Raw genomic sequence first — 21,901 nt, 5'->3', positions numbered from 1 at the left:
AAATATCAAAGAGATTTGCACACCCATGTTCATTGCAGCATTATTCACAATAGCCAAGAGTTGGAAGCAACCTAAATATAAATGACAGATGAATGGATAAATAAAATGTGATGTACATAATATACAGTGGAATATTATTCAGTTTTAAAAAAGAAAACCCTGCCAAATGCTACAAAACCTTTAGGGCATTACACTACTGAAATAAGCCAATTACAAAAAGAGAAATGATTCCACTTATATGAGATATCTAAAGTAGTCAACTCTTGGAAACAGAAAACAGAATGGTGGTTGCCAGAGGCAGAAAACTTGGGGACAATGGAAGATGTTAACAGATACAGAGTTTCAGTTTTGTAAGATGAAAAAGCGCTATGGATCTATTGCACACCAATGTACATATAGGTAATACTATTGTACTACACATGTAAAAATGGTTAAGATGGTAAATTTTATGTTTTTGCCACACACAAAAACCCATATAATTGCCAACTTCTCATTATGTAAAACATGTATATTATTTTTAAAACCAACCAGTCAACCAACCCTCTACTTCATTAGCCTTTTATAAAAGGTAGTATATTTTGCAACCAAATAACAGACACAATCTAATCTCAGAGTGAAAGATAACACTCTGGACTGGAGCTCACCTCTCCCGGTTGTGGGATGCCGAAGCCATGCAGGTGCGGAGCAAAGCAGGTAACTGCTGGCTGTGAGGAGGCTGTGGAAGGTGTGAGGAGACTGTGCGTTAATAAAAATATCCACGGAGAACACTGAAAACTCAGTGGATTCAAAAATCCATTAAAAATTTGGAACCGAAGATCATACTTGGAAGCGAATCAATGGACTCTGGAATATCCTTGGACAACAGTTATAAAATGGGTTGTCCTGAAATGGGTGTATGTATTACATAACAATTAATGATAATAAGTGGAATCATAAAAGCATTGGAATGGCATCTTGGTCTGATACAGATGTCGATGTGGCAAACCTCAGGGAAACACTCACAAACTTGAAATGTGAAGTCAGGAATAAAAATGATCTTACATGTCAAGAAATTGTGGAATTGATGTGCAATGTTTCTTAAGAAGATCAGAGCAAAAGGAGCAGTTTTGTTTGTGTGCTTCTGAGCCATGGTGAAGAAGGAATAATTTTTGGAACAAATGGACCTGTTGACCAGAAAAAGATAACAAGCTTTTTCAGAGGAGATTGTTGTAGAAGTCTAACTGGAAAACCCAAGCTTTTCACTATTCAGGCCTGCCATGGTACAGAATTGGATTCTGGCATTGAGACAGACAGTGGTATTGATGATGACATGGCATATCATAAAATACCAGTGGAAGCCGACTTCTTGTATGCATATGGGACATCATTTGCTAATAAATTGAGACTGGAGAACCAAAGAAAGATAGGAGTGAGAGATGACCCTAAGATTCTTTAGCAACTCAGTGGATTAAATGCCGTTTACTATGATGGAGAACACTACAGAAGGAATATAATTGGAGGAAGGTGAGAAATAAGAAGTTCACTTTTGGTCACTTTAAATTTGAGATGCTTGTGCAACATCCAATCAGACATTCGGAGTAATCTATGGTTCAAAGAAAATTCTGAGCTGAAAACATACTTTGGGTATAATCAGCAGATAGGAGCTATTAAAGTCTTGAAATGCAAGTGTGAGTATAGGTAAAGAAAAGAAGAGATTGAGGACTGAGTCCTGGGTACTTCAACATGTAAAAGTCTGGAAGAGAAAGATAATACAGCAAAGGAGGCTTAGTGGAATGGGGGACTTCATGGGGGATATCTTCAAAGTCAAGTAAGGGCATGTTTTCAAGGAGAAAGTGAACAATTCTATCATGACCTCTTGAAATGAGGACTGAATATTGGCATTGACTTTGGCAATGTCAGTATTGGAGGTCTTTGGTAATCTGAATAAGAGTTGTCTGTGTGCAGTGATATAAGTGAGTGACGTAAGTGAGTAAGGCTCAAATGGAGTGGTTCCAAGAGAGAACTAGAGGTAAAGAGAGGATCGCATCTATAAACAATTTTTTCAGGGAGCTTCTATGAAAGGGAGAACCATGGGATCTCTGCTACAGGAAGATGTGGCATCTTGGGATAATTTTTTATTTAAGATTAGAAATGTTATGTCATGTTTTTATGCAAATGGAAAAGAACTAAACATCTAGGAATGATAGTGGATGAAAGCGAACACTGTGAGTAGGAAAGAGGGGATTGGACGCAGTGACTGAGGGGATGGTTTGACCTAAAACAGGCACATTGCTCCTCCTAAACAATAATAGGAAGGGAGGCAGTGGCTATGAGCTCTAAAGGATGCAGGTCAGTGCATTTGGTCGGATAATGACTTTATCTTCTGATTGCTTCTATTTTCTCAATAAAATCAGAAGCAAGGTCACCTACTGAGAATCTAAGTTTAAGAAAGTCAGAGGTTTAAGGACAGGAAAACTGTCTTCTCTGGAAATAAGAGAAAGGTTGACTAGAAAAATATAGTAGAATATACATTTCAATGTTTTATCCATGTCATTAACTTTACATAAGATAGTATGTTTTTAGCAAAAAAGGTAAAAAACACCTGAGGATGAACTAAATTCCACCTGTTCCCGTTTCTGAGTAAGCTAAAATGTGAGGTCCAAGAGGGAAGGGATTGTTGTCTACTTTGTAAAAAAAAAAAAAAGTCACTGTGCATAGAACATTGTAGACATGGTAGATGCTCAAGAAACATTTAGTGAATGATTTCACGAATGAGAAGGCGCTGTATCTCTAGTTTTTGTCATTGCTACAGATGGTCTTCACACCCACAAATATTTACCTTTCCACCTTATCCTAGCACATTTTTAGTAGCACTTTCCTAATTTATTTTTTTAAATATATGGTCACTTTCAAGAAAGCATTTTGTGGTTTACATTCATCCATTTTTCATTCTTCAAAATGTTGTTTTGCAGTATCTAATGGACAGTTTAAAAGCTTCATGAACGAAAAGGTGCCTTTTGTCAAAATTAAATGAACGCAAAAGAATGAAAAGTTTGGGTTGAGTTCAAAATTGTAAGCTCCCAAGGAAAATGAATGCACAAAATCTGGTTTTCATTTCCCATATTCTTATATTAAACATGAAATTCAAGGGTTCTGACTGAATTAGAAAACTTAAAATTTGAGGACAAATTTCTGACGATAAAATGTTCTAAAGACTCTTAGATCAAAATCTTACTAAATAGCCTGACTAGCAATCGTATTTTTTTATTTCAATGTGTTTATTTTACTACAACAGTAAAAATTTTACTAAATCCCAAACTATCTGTAATTATTTCACAGAAATGAATGGTTCTGTGTGTTTATTGAGAAGAGAACAGAAGATCTGCTACTCTTCAACCACTGGAGGATATTAATCTTACTCTTTCTCATAAAACTGTCTAATAAACATAAGAAAAATATAAAAATTTGCTAGCAAATACAGAAATGCAAGTAAAAGCAATAAGGCAGCACTTTCACCAATTAAGAAGGTAATGAACATCACTATGTGTATAGGTTTTTCATATTGTTATGATTTTCTTAGGATAAATTTTTCAGTATGGAATAATTGAATGAAAATTTCGAGGCTGGGGGCAGTGGCTCACGCCTGTAATCCCAGCACTTTGGGAGGCCGAGGCGGCGGATCACCTGAGATCAGGAGTTTGAGACCAGCCTGGTCAACATGGTGAAACACCATCCCTACTAAAAATATGAAAATTCGCCAAGTGTGATGTCATGTGCCTGTAATCCCAGCTACTCAGGAGGCTGAGGCTGGAGAATTGCATGAACCCAGGAGGCAGAAGTTGCAGTGAGCTGAGATCGTGGCACTGCTCTCCAGGCTGGGCAACAGAGTGAGATGCCATCTCAAACAGAAAGAAAAGAAGAAAAGAAAAGAGAAAAAAAGATGGAAGGAAGGAAGGAAGGAAGGAAAAGAAAGAAAGAGAGAAAGGAGGGAAGGAAGGAAGGAAGGAAGGAAGGAGGAAGGAAGGAAAGAAGGAAGGAAAAGAAAGAAAGAGAGAAAGGAGGGAAGGAAGGAAGGAAGGGAAATCTGGAAATACATATATAAATTACTTCAGAAAATGTAACAAATTACTATTGTGAAAGCACAAATTTTATAACATCCCGCCATCATTGGCTTCTTGTCATTTAAATTTTTTTAGCTTAATGTAGTAAAATTTACTCTTTTTAATGAACATTCTATGAGTATTGACAAATGTACAGTGTCATGTAACCACACCACAATCAATATATATAACAATCCATCACCCCAAAAATGCCCCTCTGTATAGTCAACCCCTTCCCACCCAGCTCCTGGTAACAACTGATCTGTTCTCTGTACTTGTAATTTGTCTTTTTCCAGAATGTCATATAATTGGGCTTATACACTATTAAGCCTTTTGAGCTTGGCTTATTTCACTAACATAAGACATTTGAGATTCTTCCATATTGTTGCATGAATCAATCATTTTTTTCCTTTTATCACTGAGTAGTGTTCCATTTTGCGGATGTACCAGAGTTGAGCATCCATTAATCAGTTGAGTTGTTCACACTCTTTGGTGACGATAAATGAAGTCACTGTAAACATTTCCATATGGGTTTTTGTGTGAACCTAAGATTTATTTCTCTTGAGTTGTCACTTTTTAGAAAAAATGTTTATCATATTTATTTTATTGCATTTAAGTATCCCTGCTACAAATTCAAGTTTTCCCAGGGGATATTAGTATCCCAGTTTGAGAAACATGAGCTTAGGTGAAGCCATATCCAAGATAATTGTACATAAAACTCTGAGCACTTAGTTTAAATTTGGAAAGTGCTAGAGAGACAAAGAAATCCTCAAATATAAAATTAATTGTGAAGCTTTAAAATATTGAGACTAGTTAATGTGCATTTGTTTGTTTTTTAATAATGACTCTAACTTCTAAAACTTAACTTTGAATGCTTCTGTTGGTCATAGGGAAATATGTAAGAAGACATAAACACTTTTTGAATGTAAAGTTTCCAAAATAACTTGAAATTTGAATGATCAGCATTAATTTCCAACAATCTTAATTCTAAAAATAAGATAATAATAATTGTCCTTGTCTATAAGCACTTTGGGAGGCCGAGGCGGGTGGATCACGAGGTCAGGAGATCGAGACCATCCTGGCTAACCCGGTGAAACCCCGTCTCTACTAAAAAATAAAAAAAACTAGCCGGGTGAGGTGGCGGGCGCCTGTAGTCCCAGCTACTCGGGAGGCTGAGGCAGGAGAATGGCGTAAACCCGGGAGGCGGAGCTTGCAGTGAGCCGAGATCCGGCCACTGTACTCCAGCCCGGACGACAGAGGGAGACTCCGTCTCAAAAAAAAAAAAAAAAAGAAGTTTACAGATGCACTGCGGAAGTTTATCTTGTGCTTAAAGGGTGAAATAACAATCCAGGACAGAGAGTTAAAAATATCAAATGAGTATAATAGTTAGTAAGTACTAATGGAGTTCAGAGGTATAGGATACTTCATTTGAAGTCGCTGGCTTCTTCTATAACTGGTACATTTTGGAGTGTGAAGACAATTTAGACAGACTCTTTGCATTGATTCTTTTCTCTGTCCCTGTAAAGAACTTTAATGAGTTACAATGTCACCCAAGATAATTAGAATGCCCCTTTGGCACTCAAATAGCAAAATATAGTTGTCTGTGTATCCAGAGTACATCAAGTGTCATCTTCTAAAACGGTCTGGTAGTATTACCCATATGATAGATTATATAATGCTACTATTAAATTTGGAGAACATTAACAGAGGAGGATGAAGGACTAATGAGTCATTCTCAAGTAAAGCCATCTGATTCTATTTATACAACAGTCTAATAAAAATCAGATGTAGCTAAGTCTCAATTCAGATGTAATTTTACAGGCGGAAAATAATAGTGTTTTTTCATAATACCAAAGAGAATACACTGCCGGCAAGTTTCCCAAAATGTATTTACCTACCATATCATATAGGAAAAAGTATCAGAGTTGAAATAAAAATATTTTTGCACCCAAAAGCACATAAACAAGCACATATGCTTCTTTTTGTTTCTCCCTCCCTTTCCCAGTTTTCTTCCTTCCTGCTACTTCGTCTCCACCCATCTTCCTTCCCATGGATACATACCACAAATGTGCACGAAGTCATCAAAAAAGCGTATTTATTTTTAAGTTTAGAAGATTTGGTTCCTAGACATCTAATCACCAAGAAGCATAAAACTATTTTATATTAATTACTGAATTTTAAATATGTGAAATATAGACAGATGATGATGAGATAGATTGATCGATAGACAGACAGATAGATGATAGATAGATAGATAGATAGATAGATAGATAGATAGAAGTCAACCCGCTATATCTGTGGGTTGCACGTCTGTGGATTCAACCAAATGTGGATTGAAAAGACTTGAAAAAAATAGATGATTGTAATGGATGAAACATAGTACAGTGTAGTGTGCAATAAAAGAGGGAGAGTAATGCCTAGTGTGTAATGAGAGCACAGAGAAGTATCACCCAGCTCAGACTGATTTAGCAAAATCTCTAAAGGAGACAGATAATCCATGAGCTGAGTCTTGAAAAGGTAAGTAGAAGGAAGGCAATCAGATGACACAGCAGATAAGAAAAAAATGATTTTGTGGAACTACAAGTGGTTTTATAAGGTTGCCATGAAAGCTGCATTCAGAGGTCTATAATAAACTGGAATTCACTTTTTTCATTTACAAGATTCCCAACTTTCCAGTCCTGGCATATCTCTTCCCTCTCTACATGTTAAGCTTTTTTTTTTTTTTAATTGTACTTTATGTTCTGGGATACACATGCAGAACATGCAGGTTTGTTAAATAGGTATACACATGCCAAGGTGGCTTGCTGCATCCATCAACCCATCATCTATATTAGGTATTTCTCCTAGTGTTATCCCTCCCCTAGCCCCCCACTCCCCAACAGTCCCTGGTATGTGATGTTCCCCTCCCCATGTCCATGCGATCTCATTGCTCAATACCCACTTATGAATGAGAACATGTGGTGTTTGGTTTTCTATTCCTGTGTTAGTTTGCTGAAAATGATGGTTTTCAGCTTCATCCATATCCCTGCAAAGGGCATAAGTTCATCCTTTTTATGGTTGCATAGTCCATTGTGTATATGTGCCACATTTTCTTTATCCAGTCTATCATTGATGGGTATTTGGGTTGGTTCCAAGTCTTTGCTATTGTGAATAGTGCTGCAATAAACATACATGTGCATATGTCTTTATAGTAGAATGATGTGTAATCCTTTGGGTATATACCCAGTAATGAGATTTCTGGGTCAAATGGTATTTCTGGTTCCAGATCCTTGAGGAATCGCCACACTGTCTTTCACAATGGCTGAACTCATTTACACTCCCACCAATAGTGTAAAAGTGTTCCTATTTCTCCACATCCTCTCCAGCATCTCTCGTTTCCTTACTTTTTAATGATCACCATTCTAATTGGTGTGAGATAGTATCTCATTGTGGTTTTGATTTGCATTTCTCTAATGACCAGTGATGAGCTTTTTTTCATATATTTTTTTGCTGCATAAATAACTTCTTTCGAGAAGTGTCTGTTCATATCCTTCACCCACTTTTTGATGGGGTTGTTTGTTTTTTTCTTGTAAATTTGTTTAAGTTATTTGTAGATTCTGAATATTAGCCCTTTGTCAGATGGACACATTGCAAAAATTTTCTCCCATTCTGTAGGTTGCCTGTTCATTCTGATGATAGTTTCCTTTGCTATGCAGAAGCTCTTTAGCTTAATTATATTACAGCTGTCAATTTTGGCTTTTGTTGCCATTGCTTTTGGTGTTTTAGACATGAAGTCTTTGCCCATGCCTATGTCCTGAATGATATTGCCTAGGTTTTCTTCTAGGGTTTTTATGGTTTTAGGTTTCACATTTAAGTTTTTAATCCATCTTCAGTTAATTTTTGTATAAGGTGTAAGGAAGGGGTCTATTTTTAAATGAACATGGAATTAATCTATTTCCCCTGGAGGATTAAATTTGCACACATATCATCTCTGAAGATGCTGATCATACGTGTGGTGAGTCAGGGAGTTGTCCCTCAACAGGCTTTCTGTGGCAGAGATTACCACTGTTCACCAATACCCCTTTTCTCCTCTTCTTCCTGGGCACACAGCTAAGTAGTATTCTTTGGCCTCCTTGCTGGTAGGTTGGCACCATGTAACTAAGTTCTGGGAAAATTGAATGTGAATAAAAGTGATCTATGCTGCTTCCAAATCTGACCCATAAAAATATTCCACACTCAAAGCTCCACTCTCACTTTTCCCATTCTATACTGATCTGAGATACTGAAGATGGCAGTACCATGAGATGGAGGTGACCTGTTAAAATAGACTCCTTCCAGTGATCCACACTGAACTGCGAATGAGCACAAAATAAGTCCTTTTTTTTTTTTTGAGACAGAGTCTCGCTCTGTCGCCCAGGCTGGAGTGCAGTGGCACAGTCTCAGCTCACTGCAACCTCCGCCTCCCGGGTTCAAGCAATTATCCCACCTCAGCCTCCCGAGTAGCTGGGACTACCGCGCGTGCCACCAGGCCCGGCTAATTTTTTGTACTTCTTAGTAGAGACGGGGTTTCACCGTGTTAGCCAGCATGGTCTCTATCTCCTGACCTCGTGATCCGCCCACCTCAGCCTCCCAAAGTGCTGGGATTACAGGCATGAGACACCGTGCCTGACCACAAAATAAGTCTTTAATGGTGTTAAGTCACTGAGGTTTTGGGATTTTGTGGTTAGAGAAATTAACTCTAGCTCAGAGTATTTATTGCATCCTCTAAACTCATACTCTTTACTATATGTATTATTTACTTGATTTTTTGTCCTGACATACTGAATATTACAACGTATCAGCATACCACGCAACATGACTAATTTTTGCCACCTTCTTCATAGATGTCTCAAAGCCCACCACATGCATAGCTCTATACCAACTGATTTGAACTGAATATCTGACCTGCTACACACTTGCTCTGGACAAGAAAATCTCTTGGTTTCAAGGGTCTTTCAGAAATAAAAAAAATTCCTGAAACTCTATTTACTATTTATGCCAAATACTAGGGATCCCTTCTTGGATTTGTTTACTATTTTGCTTAGTTATAGAAATACTTTTCTCATCTTTCTCTTCCTCTTCATTTCTCTGTAATAATCTTATGCTGTGACTTCTTTCTGTAAGAAGCAACTTTTTACTAGGAATTTTAACATAATAAGTGAATTAAGAATTCATTATTCGATGGTTTAATACAGGTTAATTATTTGCAACAAGAAAACAGCATCTTAAACTTTTATATTTAAGTTATTTGCATAAGAAAACTTTTAATAATAAAATGATCAATGCTTATTTTAAAACATGAAAAAACTACAAAGACATTTACAGAAAAACAATCTCTTTCTTATTCTCCCTTATTCCCACCAGGCAACAACCAAATTGAGCATATTACTTTTTACCTTCAAAATTCACTTTATTCAATTTTATTTTTACAAAAGTTACCTAAAATTGCTGAAACAAGTAAAACAATGCAAAAATATAAAGATAATAATCTTTTCTTTATTCTCCTTCCAATCTCACCTCCTGAGATTAGCCATGTTAATAGTGTGGTGAACTTCATCACAAAATTCTCCATGCTCAAAAAACACAATACTTTTTTTATTTTTTATATAACGTAGTTCATACTTGATCTCTAACTTGCTTTTGTCCCTTAACTATGTATCCTGGATATCCGTCAAAGACAGCAAATATAGATCTAATTCACTGTTTTCAATAGTGATCTAATATTCCGTAATATGGGTAAAACAGATGTATTCAACTATTTGCTTATTGATAGATTTTTTAACTTTTTCTGCAGTTTCCTGTGTATGTGTATGTGGTGTGTGTGTGTGTGTGTGTGTGTGTAACAGACAGTAGTGGGAAAGAGTTCACCACTACAAACAATACTTTCATAAACACACTTGCACATAGGAATTACCTTCAAAATATTTAATAGTTGGCATGGCAAATAAATTGAATAATCAGAACTGATATACAATGAATCAGCTGGTACACCATATACCTATGCATAATTAAATTATCCGCTCTACTTTTTCATTCTTTCCTTTATATTGGTGCTTGCATTTTCATAGTATAGGTGCCCCCCTAGACCATATTGTCCAGGTTCCAGTTGTCCCCTACGTTGTGTATATTTGTGTATCAGGTGAGTATATTCTGCATGTAGGAAGGATGTAAATTATGGTAGCTATAGAGAAGACTGTGGCAAATGTTCCCTAACCTGAAACCTCTTTACAACTTATGCATTTCTATAACAATTTTTGAGTTGGCTTTTGTGTAATTGCAGAATTTGTCTTTCAGTGTTATTTTTCAAAATCTAATTTTTGTTCGGGATCCAATTTTTAGTAAGCAATTAAAAAATTCAAGATATCTTACAATATTCTTTAGAAATTGTCTCAAACTATTTTAGTCTCCCTTTTAGTTTTTTCCATTTTCATAGTGTTCCTGAGAAATAAAATGCCCTTAGCTTGAATCTAATTCTTCTCTTTTGTCTTCCTAGAATAGTCCATGATTGGATACCATATATCAGAAAAGGAGCATAGCATATCTCATAAACTGTTAGGCTTTGATTTGTTACAAAGATGTCAGTTACATTTCTCTGCATAAATTGAATTTATATTTTCCTCATCCTTCAGGTCTCTAAATTAACCAAGAAATAGCTCTGAATTATTTTCTTTTTAAAAATGAATAAATGCCCTAAGAGGTAGAAATGAAGAAAAATATTTATGGAGGGCACATAAAAAAGACAATAGACATCAGAAGTCAAGCACCCTCATTTTCCAGTTAAGGAAACTGGGGTTTAAGAAATTCAACCATATGACCCAGCCATCCCACTACTGGTATATACCCAAGGATTATAAATTACTCTACTACAAAGACACATGCACACGTTTGTTTATTGCGGCACTATTCACAATAGCAAAGACTTGGAATCAACCCAAATGTCCATCTGTGACAGACTGGATTAAGAAAATGTGGCACATATACACCATGGAATACTATGCAGCCATCAAAAGGATGAGTTTGCGTCCTTTGTAGGGACATGGATGCAGCTGGAAACCATCATTCTTAGCAAACTATCACAAGAAGAAGAAAACCAAACACCGCATGTTCTCACTCATAGGTGGGAACTGAACAATGAGATCACTTGGACTCGGGAAGGGGAACATCACACACTGGGGCCTATCATGGGGAGGGGGGAGGGAGGGAGATTGCATTGGGGAGTTATACATGATATAAACGTCATGCACATGTACCCTAGAACTTAAAGTATAATAAAAAAAAAAAAAATTAACTTGAGATGGGTTAAGGACTTAAATGTAAAACTAAAAATCATAAAAACCCTTGAATAAAACCTAGGCAATACCATTCAGGGCATAGACATGGGCAAAGAATTCATGACTGACACACCAAAAGCAATTGCAACAAAAGCCAAAATTGACAAATGGATCTAATTAAACTAAAGAACTTTTGGACAGCAACAGAAATTAGCATCAGAGTGAAGAGGCAACCTGCAGAATGGGAGAAAAATTTTGCAGTCAACCCATCTGACAAAATAATATCCAGAGTCTACAAGGACGTAAACAAATGTACAAGAAAAACAAATATCAAAATGTGGGCAAGGATATGAGCAGGCACTTCTCAAAAGAAGCCATTTATGTGACCAAGAAAGATATGAAGAAAAGCTCATCATCACTGAGAAATGCAAATTAAAGCCACAATGAGATACCATCTCACCGGTCAGAATGGCGATTATTAAAAAGTCAGCTAACAACAGATGCTGGAGAGGATGTGGAGAAATAGGGACACTTTTACACTATTGGTGGGACTGTAAACTAATTCAACCATTGTGGAAGCAGTGTGGCGATTCCTCAAGGATCTAGAACTAGAAATACCATTTGGCCCAGCAATCCCATTACTGGATATATACCCAAAGAATTATAAATCATTCCACTATAAAGACACAGCACATGTATGTTTATTGCAGCACTATTTACAATAGCAAAGACTTGAAACCAACCCAAATGCCCATCAATGATAGAGTGGATAAAGCAAATGTACACCTATATACCATGGAATCCTATGCAGCCATAAAAAGAATGAGTTCATGTCCTTTGCAGGGACATGGATGAAGCTGGAAGCCATCACCCTCAGCAAACTAACACAGGAACAGAAACCCAAACACCACATGTTCTCACTCATAAGTGGGAGTTGAACAATGAGAACACATGGACACCTGGGAGAGGAACATCACATGCTGGGGCCTGGGGCCTGTTGGGGTGTCGGGGGCAAGGGGAGGGAGAGCATTAGGACAAATAGCTAATGCATGCACGGTTTAAAACCTAGACGACAGGTTGATAAGTGCAGTAAACCATCATGGCATATGTATACCTATGTAACAAACCTGCACATTCTGAACATGTATCTTGGACCTTAAAGTAAAATAAAATAAAATAAAACAACAAGCCAAACAAACAAAAAAAAAAAAAAAAAAAAAAAAAAGAAATTTCAACAACTTCTGTAAGGTAAAGAGTTAGTGGAAAAAATGTAATGTACGGAATTTTTGTACATAAGGTTGCAATGAAATGCTTGGTTTGCCAAATCTTCTTTAATAATAAATACAAGAGAAATTTTCACATCTAAACTTGGAGTGTTCCAAAGAGTTTCTTCCTAATCTCATGTTTCAAAGTCCAGTTAATCTATGTTTTGGAGAGGGTGGGGAAAATATGATTAAATTCTTCCCATAAATACAAGTCTTACTGCATTCTTTACTCATATCTGTTTAAATCTGTTAATATATTACTAACAACCCTAAAATAGAAATAAATATAGTCACTCATTGGAGAGAGTCAAAAAGCTGCTTTTTCTCTATGAAGTCTATATAAATCCAGCTTTCCTAAGTTAGTTAAAACAGACATTTTAGCCCAGAATTACTTAAAATTCTCGCTGAATGAAGCCCAATTTCTTTCTTATGCCTCTGTCTTGTTTTCTTTTTCTTTTTTTTTTTTTTTTTGAGACGAGTCTCGCTCTGTCGCCTAGGCTGGAGTGCAGTGACGGGATCTCAGCTCACTGCAAGCTCCGCCTCCCGGGTTTACGCCATTCTCCTGCCTCAGCCTCCGAGTAGCTGGGATACAGGCGCCCGCCACCTCGCCCGGCTATTTTTTTTATTTTTTAGTAAGACGGGTTTCACCGGGTTAGCCAGGATGGTCTCGATCTCCTGACTCGTGTGATCCGCCCGTCTCGGCCTCCCAAAGTGCTGGGATTACAGGCTTGAGCCACCACGCCCCGCCTTGTTTTCAATCATCACCTGAATCCTTGAAGAATTGAGTGAAATTTTTTCTTCTTCACAAAGTTTGTATCAACTGCAGTTCTGATACTAATGTGACATGCCAAGTAATGGGAAGGACTTGGCAAAAGTTGTTTTAGTAGAAAGTTGACTTATTAGAACATAAAGTTGTTTTACTAGGAAGTTGTTTTTATCCAGCACAATGAACTACCCTAATGTCTGGAACCACCAAGCCCCTAACATGTTAAATTCCTATATGCATTAGACCTGCCATCCCATGCCTTTTAAATGTGACCATATATAAATATATTTGCTTATTTTCTTGGCGGTTAATGAAGAATAGTATGTTTTCATCAGAAATCGATTTTTAAAGATTCAAAATGTGCATATTGCAATTTAAATGGCTTAGATGTAAATAGAACTGACATTAGACTTTACACTGCAGTGTTAGATTTTGTTTAGCAGTTTATCTCCCAGGAAGAGAGGAATGGTGCTACTTCTGTTCATATGGACAAGCTCTAAGAGTCACTATTACTGGAGTAACTAATAACTGGTTTTATCTTTCCCATGCATCAAGGACAAGTGAATAACCTTCACTAATAATAGCAGCTTATAAACACTGAGTTGCTGTGAACTTGATGTTAAAGTTTGCACTCCTATTATGCCCTAATATCTGATTGAAAATCATAGAGTTGATAACCTTGATGCCTATCATCTACCTCCTTCCAAGAAGCACTGCCAATATACTGCCTAATTAGCAACATTGCTGCCTTTTCTTAGGAAACGCAAAATCCATGCAATACCTACTTCCATTCATCCATGATAAGGCCATTTAACACCTCACTGCCGGGGAGGTTGAAATATCCTGCCTGCCATCTGGCTATAACAAAAAAACCTTCCAAGTTATCAGGCATTTGATCAACTAGAAAACACTATCAGACCTTGGTTAAATTACAGGGAACCATCAATTGCACAGTAACAAATTAAAGTTAGCAAGGCAGAGACCAGAATTGAGGAATATTTAGGTGCAATGGCAGCCTCTGTTGGCTTGGAACTGGGCCAGATGGGAAATCAATCCTCCAAGAACCATTTTCCACACATAAGGAGCACAAATGACCATATCCTATTAACAGTAAGAAAGAATATTTCTGAAGATCATTTGTCATTGCTGCTGTTAGTCTTTCGACAATACAAGCACTGCCTATCAAACTTGGCTCTTCCTGAGTCTGAAGAATGTTTGAGGCTTTACTTGTATGTTTTCAGAAAGACATTTATCCTGCCTCGGGACTAAGTAATTAAAAATATTTACGCTTTACACCTGACAATGTTGTTATTTTAAGGAAGAGGTTTGATAAATAAAAAGCAGAATAGGAGTTTTGTTCAAGAAAGTCTTTCCACACCACAATTTATACATAATCGTAAATTAATGATTGGAATGAGGCAATGGTTTGTTAATCTCTAAATCCCAGCCATCGCTCACAGAGAGTCACAGCTGTGAAATCCTCAGGCAACAATCGTATGAAACAAGGATTAATCTTTAATCCATTTGTGCAGTAGGCACAATAATCACCTTTCCTTTCTGAACCCAGTTGGTTTCTGCACTTATCTGAGCACCTGTTGCTGCCCTGTGGTGGCACAGGGGTCACCGCAGCACAGCCCCTCTCCTTCCCCTCAAAAATACTCACCTGATCTGTGTCTTCAAGGCCCTGCTCTCTTCCTTCCAAAGTTAAAACAACAGAGGATTTTTTAAGCCTTAAAAATGATTTATATATGAAACTCTTTTTCAAGCCAATAACAGAAACAATGAAGATTTACAGAAAGTGATTATTTTAAGTAACAGTATCTTGTATTTACAGATTATGTTTATGTTTTGTTTTGTTTGATTTTTTGTGCATATACACATTCTATGTATATATAAGATTGTATGTATTAATATAGATCATTTTTATAGCTATATACATTGTTATTTTTATATAAATGTTATATTAATTTTATATATAGTCATGATAGAAGCTGCCATTTCTTGAGCACTTACTAGCTGCTAGGTGTATCTACTGCATGATTTAGCCACAATAATTCCATGAGGTTATTTTACAGATGAAGGTACAAGCTAAAGAACATGCTTCTGGATCTGGATCCGGGACACAAGGATACATGACGCACAGAAAGATTAAAGGAAAAAGAGAAGAGAATGTAAAGACAAAAGAGGGATACAAGAGAAAGAGTTTTCTGTCTACAGGATCTGAATAACTTTCTTCAGTAGGATGTTTCTTTATCTACTTAAGCTTCAGAGAAATCAAGTCCAACATCACACAATCAGTGGCAAAATCCGAAGTTGAACTCAGGTTTGTTTGTCTAAATGCAAAACTCCTCGATTGTTATAATGGACATTATTTTTAAAATTTGGCTAGAGGACCCAAGAAACTCCAAATCCTGTCCTCAACCAGTCGCCTCATCTTCCATGATGTTTCAGTCAGGGTTCTCTTAGAGGGACAGAACTAATATGAGATATATATATATTTCCTATAGATATATATCTCCTATATATATCCTGTATTATTATATATTATATAACTATAATTATTATTTAGATTAATTATAAATAATTATATACTATATTATATTAATTATATAATATATTTTTATTTCATATATTACATAATATATATTAATATTTATATAATATATAAATATATAATTATTTTATGCATATTGTATTATATATGTATATATTATATATTATATTAATATAATTATATTAATTAATTATATTAATTATAAATAGTTATATAATTATTATTTGTAATAATATATAATAATAAATATAATTATTAAAAGATAAAATAATATATTATTATATAATTATTAAAAATAAAAAAGATATATAATTATTATTCTATAATAATTATATAATAATATGATCATATTATAAATAATATATCATTATCATAGGCTATATATGATATATATCTATATATAGACATATAAATATATATAGCATAAGATAATATAGGATATATATAGGAGTTTATTAGTACTATCTTACACAATCACAAGGTCCTACAATAGGCTATCTGAAAGCTGAGGAGCAAGGAGAGCCAGTCCATAGCCCAAAACTGAAGAACTTAGGGTCAGATATTCGAGGGCAGGAAACATCTAGCAGGGGAGAAAGATGCAGGCTGGGAGGCAAGGCCCATCTCTCCCTTTCCCGTTTTTCTACCTGCTTTATATTCACTGGGAGCTGATTAGATTGTGCCCACCAGATTAAGGATGGATCTGCCGTCCCCAGCCCACTGACTCAAATGTTAAGTCTCTTTTGGCAACACCTTCACAGACACACCCAGGATCAATACTTTGTATCCTTCAATCCAATCAAGTTGACACTCAGTATTTACCACCACACATGAGGTCCCTGAGACACTTTTATACATAGACAAAATGGCTGGCAAAAGAGCTATTGAATGCAAGCTGAAATTTTGTACCTTGGTGAGCTAGACTGGACAACATGGAGAATTTTGTGCTTAGGCTGCAGGTAGCCTAGAGCAAGACACAACAGGCTGATGAGCATTCTTCTGGGTCCTGAGGAAAAGGGATACATGAGGTGCAGGAATAGCAAAAGAGGGAGAGATGGCAAAGAAATGAGCTACCGCAGGAGGAAGGGCTATCCTATACATTATGGATACAAATTTTGGGCAACTTTTAAAACAGTATTTTATCTACTTCCTCTCCGGCCCCTCTTTTCTTCCAACTGGCACTCCTTTCGTGAGCCTTCATGGTGCCCATCTGCTGTTTCTAATCTTGACTATACACATGATCCAAACTTTAATTTTCACACTTCCTCCCATCTGAGGCTTTATCTTCCAAACTACCCACTAATTAGAACTGAAGGCTTTAGTTTAGCCTGCTGGAGGAAAGACTCTGAGAAAAGCTGTGTAGTATGGCGATTGAAAGCAAGTTCTCTAAGCTTAAATTCAGTTCTAACTTACCACCTGAACTTAGGCAAGATCTCAAACATCTGTGGGCCTCAGATTTCATATCCGTAAAATGGGGATGATAATTCCAGCATTAATCTCATGTACTTGTTGCAAGGATTAAATGAGTTCATATATGTAATGGGCTTTTAATAGTAGTTGGCAAGATTGAAACAACTGAAGTATTCTCTTAATACCAGGGTTATCCAAATTTATTTTAAAGGAGGATGTATATTAACCCCAGTTAACCATAAATAGCTAATTTTTTGCTGTAATAAATCAAGTAAAAAATTCAGGTCCTATGCAGATGAAGCATTTGTTATGTAAGTGATGGTGGGAGGAGGATGTACAGGCAGATATTTTAAGCGTAAGATAATATATGACACATAATGTGTGTAAAGTAAATATTTAATCTGTGAAACACAAAAAACACTTGTAAATATTTGTGCATTTTAGAGATTCTGTCCTATTTTTACTCCTAATCTCATTTTCTCTTAAAATCTCCTTGTGTTTTTTATTATTATTATTATTTACCAGCAGCTTCCATTTGAAGAGGGAAACCATTTGAGGGACTATAATACACGATGAAGAGAAGCAGGGAATCTGCAGAGGCTGTTTATACGCTCTATTGAATGCAAGTGGTGCCCAAGAGAAAGATGGTTGGAGGCTTTAAGCTAGTTGGTAGTATCAGCCTTTTTGTTCAGTGGTAAGTAAAACAGCTTCAATATCAGTAAAGCAAACTAGAATGAGGGTTTCTATAAATATTGACCCAGTGGTGGGGAGAAGGAAAGGAGAGGGCCATACACAGAGAGATGGGTGGCTGGGAGTTGCATGTCTAGAATGGAGATTATATAGCCAGCCCGAAATGACACTTTATGGCAGTACAATGAAGACAATTCAGGGACTTAATAATCTGGAGAGAAGAAAAAACTTCAGCAGTGATTCCAACTTGCCACATTTTACTTAAATTCGGTTTAGTCATGTCTCTTCATTGTAAATAATTTCTTTAGAATTCCCTGTGATACTTCCTGGGATGCAATAAAACGAATCTTAGAGACATGATCTCAACCTAGGTTATAATCATCACTTCCCTTGGCCTCAAGAAACACAAATGAGTTATTTCCTTCCACAGTTACATCCACTCATGACTCTACTCTCCTTTGTAAAGATGCTGTGAGTCCCTCCATTTCTGCATATTTTTAAATTAACAAACATTTCTAAGAGCAATTTTAGATTCACAGCAAAATTGAACAATTGAGAGGAAAGTACAAAGTTCTCACATGCGTCCCATTTCTGCATAATTTTTGTTTTATTTGATTCATTAGTTAAGCAAATCAATTTGAGCCATTATTTCTACACAAAAGTTTCTAGACCTCTCACTTAAATATTTTCTTTATTTTGCTGAAAATAAATCCTACTATAAAATTAGTCCCAATGACTTTAGGACAATTAGGTGCATAATTTTCTATTAAAATCTAGAAAAAAATTAATTTAATGGAACCTGCAAGATAGGCCTTACTATATAAATTCATATTTTTCAACCTCAATCTAGCTGTAATTAAATTGTAGTAGCAACATTAGTTTCTATCCTTGGATCTGCAAATCAGTCAGTAAGTGACGAATGATGATGGTGATGATGATGATGATGGTGGTGGTATTTACAATAGCATCATAATTTCTTTAAAAGGAAGAGGAACACAAAGTGTAATCAAATGTCATCTGTTAATACTATCAAATCTTGCAAACAGTATCAAGTCTAGAGATCTGTCACTAGTTAGATAAATTAAAGAGCCAAGTGCAAAAAATCAGACTGTCAAAGTCTATTTTGAATTATCCCAATTTCGAATTATACCATTGTCCATTTATATTGATCAGATTAACCATACCCATGAAAAATTGTCATTTGACATGGTGCTATGTACACATAGCCTATGAGTCGGGAAACATAGCTTTGATGAAACTAAAGTTATTCTTTAGTGAAAGTTGACCTGGTCAACAACACTGGGGACATGACTAGTAAACCAAAAGGTCCCCATTATAATTCCAGAGAGCTCACCCTCATCATTGCTGATTCAAGACCTGGAAGCCGAAGCTGTAATCAGATCGGGGCTCAGAAGAATCCCACAGTTCCAGAATCCATTTTAAGAACACTCAGAAAACCCTTGGAATTCCACTTCAGGGAGTTTTTGTAAGTTTGGCCTACAAAATGTTCTCTTGGGAAAGAAATGGGATTAATTATAAAAATTGTTTTTAAAGCATGGTTCAGTAAGCAAGCCTTTTGTAGTAATAAAGACCAACTCAGTGAGAACAAGAAAGGGTTGTTTATTCAGGGCTTGCTATAACAAAGGAATCAACAACCATCACTTTTGTTTCAGCAAAGACTCAAAGGCAAGCAAGCAGAAGAGCGGGAAAGCTTTATAGTGGAAGAAATCAAAAACCTTAGGTGTGCCCAGGCTGCTGGCATGGGGAAGCTGAAGGTAGGCTAAGCAGAAGCAGGCATCCTATATGATTGGCCAGGGTTGAATACTTGGCTTTCTCTGGTTGTTCCTAAATTGAAAGTAGGGCCACACATTTTAAAAGCTGTCAGTTAATTATCAAGTCCTGGCCAATTTAGGTCAATTGTTATAAAAGTTATTGTTTAGGTTCCTGAATTGTTGCTGGAGATAGCAATCTGGCTTCCTACAAGGCTGGTTTATTGTAGGCTGGCTTCCAGGACTGTTTATTGTGAAGAAGGAGGTTGCTTTCTTGGGCAGATGCTACAGGCTGTGGGTAAGAGCTCTATTTTTATAAATGGCCTGGCCATTGTCTGTTTGTGGATTCACTCTCTTACTCTGAATATATTTTCCCAAAAGGAGTATATATATACATATTGCAAAAAAGTAAAGGAAGATATGGGAACACACAATACTACAAAATTTCATCAGATTTCATGTCCACAATTATCCTCACTCACCATTTCAATGTTTCCATTAGAGTAAGAAGGGGGTGTGGGAAGAAATCTGTTCCCTTGGGTCTCAAATGAGGTGAAGAAATTGTGATTATATTTGTGTTAGTTTTGTGACTGCTAAATTGCAGCAACAGAGATCTAAAAATATAGTAACACAAAAAAGTAGGAATGTTTCTTTCTTAGAATAATCCAGAGATTAGTAGATGATCCAAGATATAATATTGTCATCACTATCAATCTTTCTATTTATCTATCTAAGATGGGACTTCTGCTTTCAAAGCCATTCATGACTCAGATTCTTTTACTTTCAGGTTCAGGTTCATTCTTTCTTTTTGTTCATTCCATTTATTATTGTTATAGGTTCTTATAGGTTATTTTCCTCAGCTGCATGGACATGGCTGGCTCCCCACCACCCCTCTCTGTGTTTCAGCCCATGGAAATGGAGAAAGAGAAGTAGATGGAAAGTGCCTTCTTTAAGAATATGATGCGGAAGTTCCACTCACACTCACATCCTATTGGCCACATGTGGTCATGTGGCCATATGTAGATAAAGGATAGCTTGAGAAATAGTATTTAGCACCACTGCAAACTTGACTGGGGAGAATCCATAACTAAAGGAAAGAGGGAAGAAACAAAGACAAGGAAAATTAGTACTCACTGCCCACCACAGAGATAATGGCTACACATTTCAGCTACCAAGAAAGTTTTAGAAAAAAATACAACACTCCCCAGATCCCCTTTGAAGCATTGTTCAGTCAAGTATGATAATGGATTGCAGGCCAATTCATACCTATCTGCCCCTTCATACGAGATATTCTAAAATTTCTTAGGTATTACCTAGAGAAAGCTTACTGCTGGGAAGTAGTGCAGATGATATCTAAATACTGTTTAATGTTTTATTGGACATGAAAAAGACAGTAGAACAATCTTTACTTGTTCTCTGTCCCTTGGTGTCCTGAAAATTATTTCAGGTCAAGCAAAACAAGAAAACAAAACAAAAAAAAGAGTCATGCCAGATTTTGACACAGTCCTAAATTATACCTTTCTGAAGTATTTTAACTTCTTCTTTTCTCCTTGATATCTAAAAATCTAATAAAAATAATGATAATCTGTCTAATAAATTGTGAAATGTTTTGGAAAACACAAATGTAAAAGATACAAAACACAACTGATAGCTATGTCAAAGAATTTAGTTGGTTTCAATCTGACTGACAGATTATTGGTTCTGACTTAAACATCAGACCTCTGGAATCAGGGCTATCCTAAGATGACAATTATTTTACCTATACAGTCAGTTTGCATTGGCCTATGGATCAAGTGTAGCCACCTTCACATCTATCATCCTAGAACGGTTTTCACCTTTTTATTAGGTAACATATAAAATACCTCATTTTAGTATGCATCTGAACATGGGTAAAAGATCCAAGTGCCAATGTGTCGAGTAAAATCCTGATCCTTCAATGCTTTAGGAAATAATCTATTATTAGGGGAATGCTATAAGAGGCTCCATCTCTGAGCCTCATATGTATAAACCTCAAGTTTAAACTTTCGGAATGATCTCCAAATGAATGTATACATGTGGCTATTTGATTTGTATATGTGTTTT

The 21,901-nt window shown here is 36.2% G+C and overlaps 1 pseudogene; it reads left to right on the top strand.

Annotated features, from left to right (window-relative positions):
• Positions 1-821: 821 nt before the first annotated feature.
• LOC117093507 lies at positions 822-2,981 on the top strand (annotated as a pseudogene).
• Positions 2,982-21,901: the final 18,920 nt, after the last annotated feature.

The sequence above is a fragment of the Trachypithecus francoisi genome, unplaced genomic scaffold (genome assembly GCF_009764315.1).
Source record: "Trachypithecus francoisi isolate TF-2019V2 unplaced genomic scaffold, Tfra_2.0 Lachesis_group12, whole genome shotgun sequence".
NCBI classification, from domain to species: Eukaryota; Metazoa; Chordata; class Mammalia; order Primates; family Cercopithecidae; genus Trachypithecus; species Trachypithecus francoisi.
This window is presented reverse-complemented; position numbering and strand designations above follow the sequence as displayed.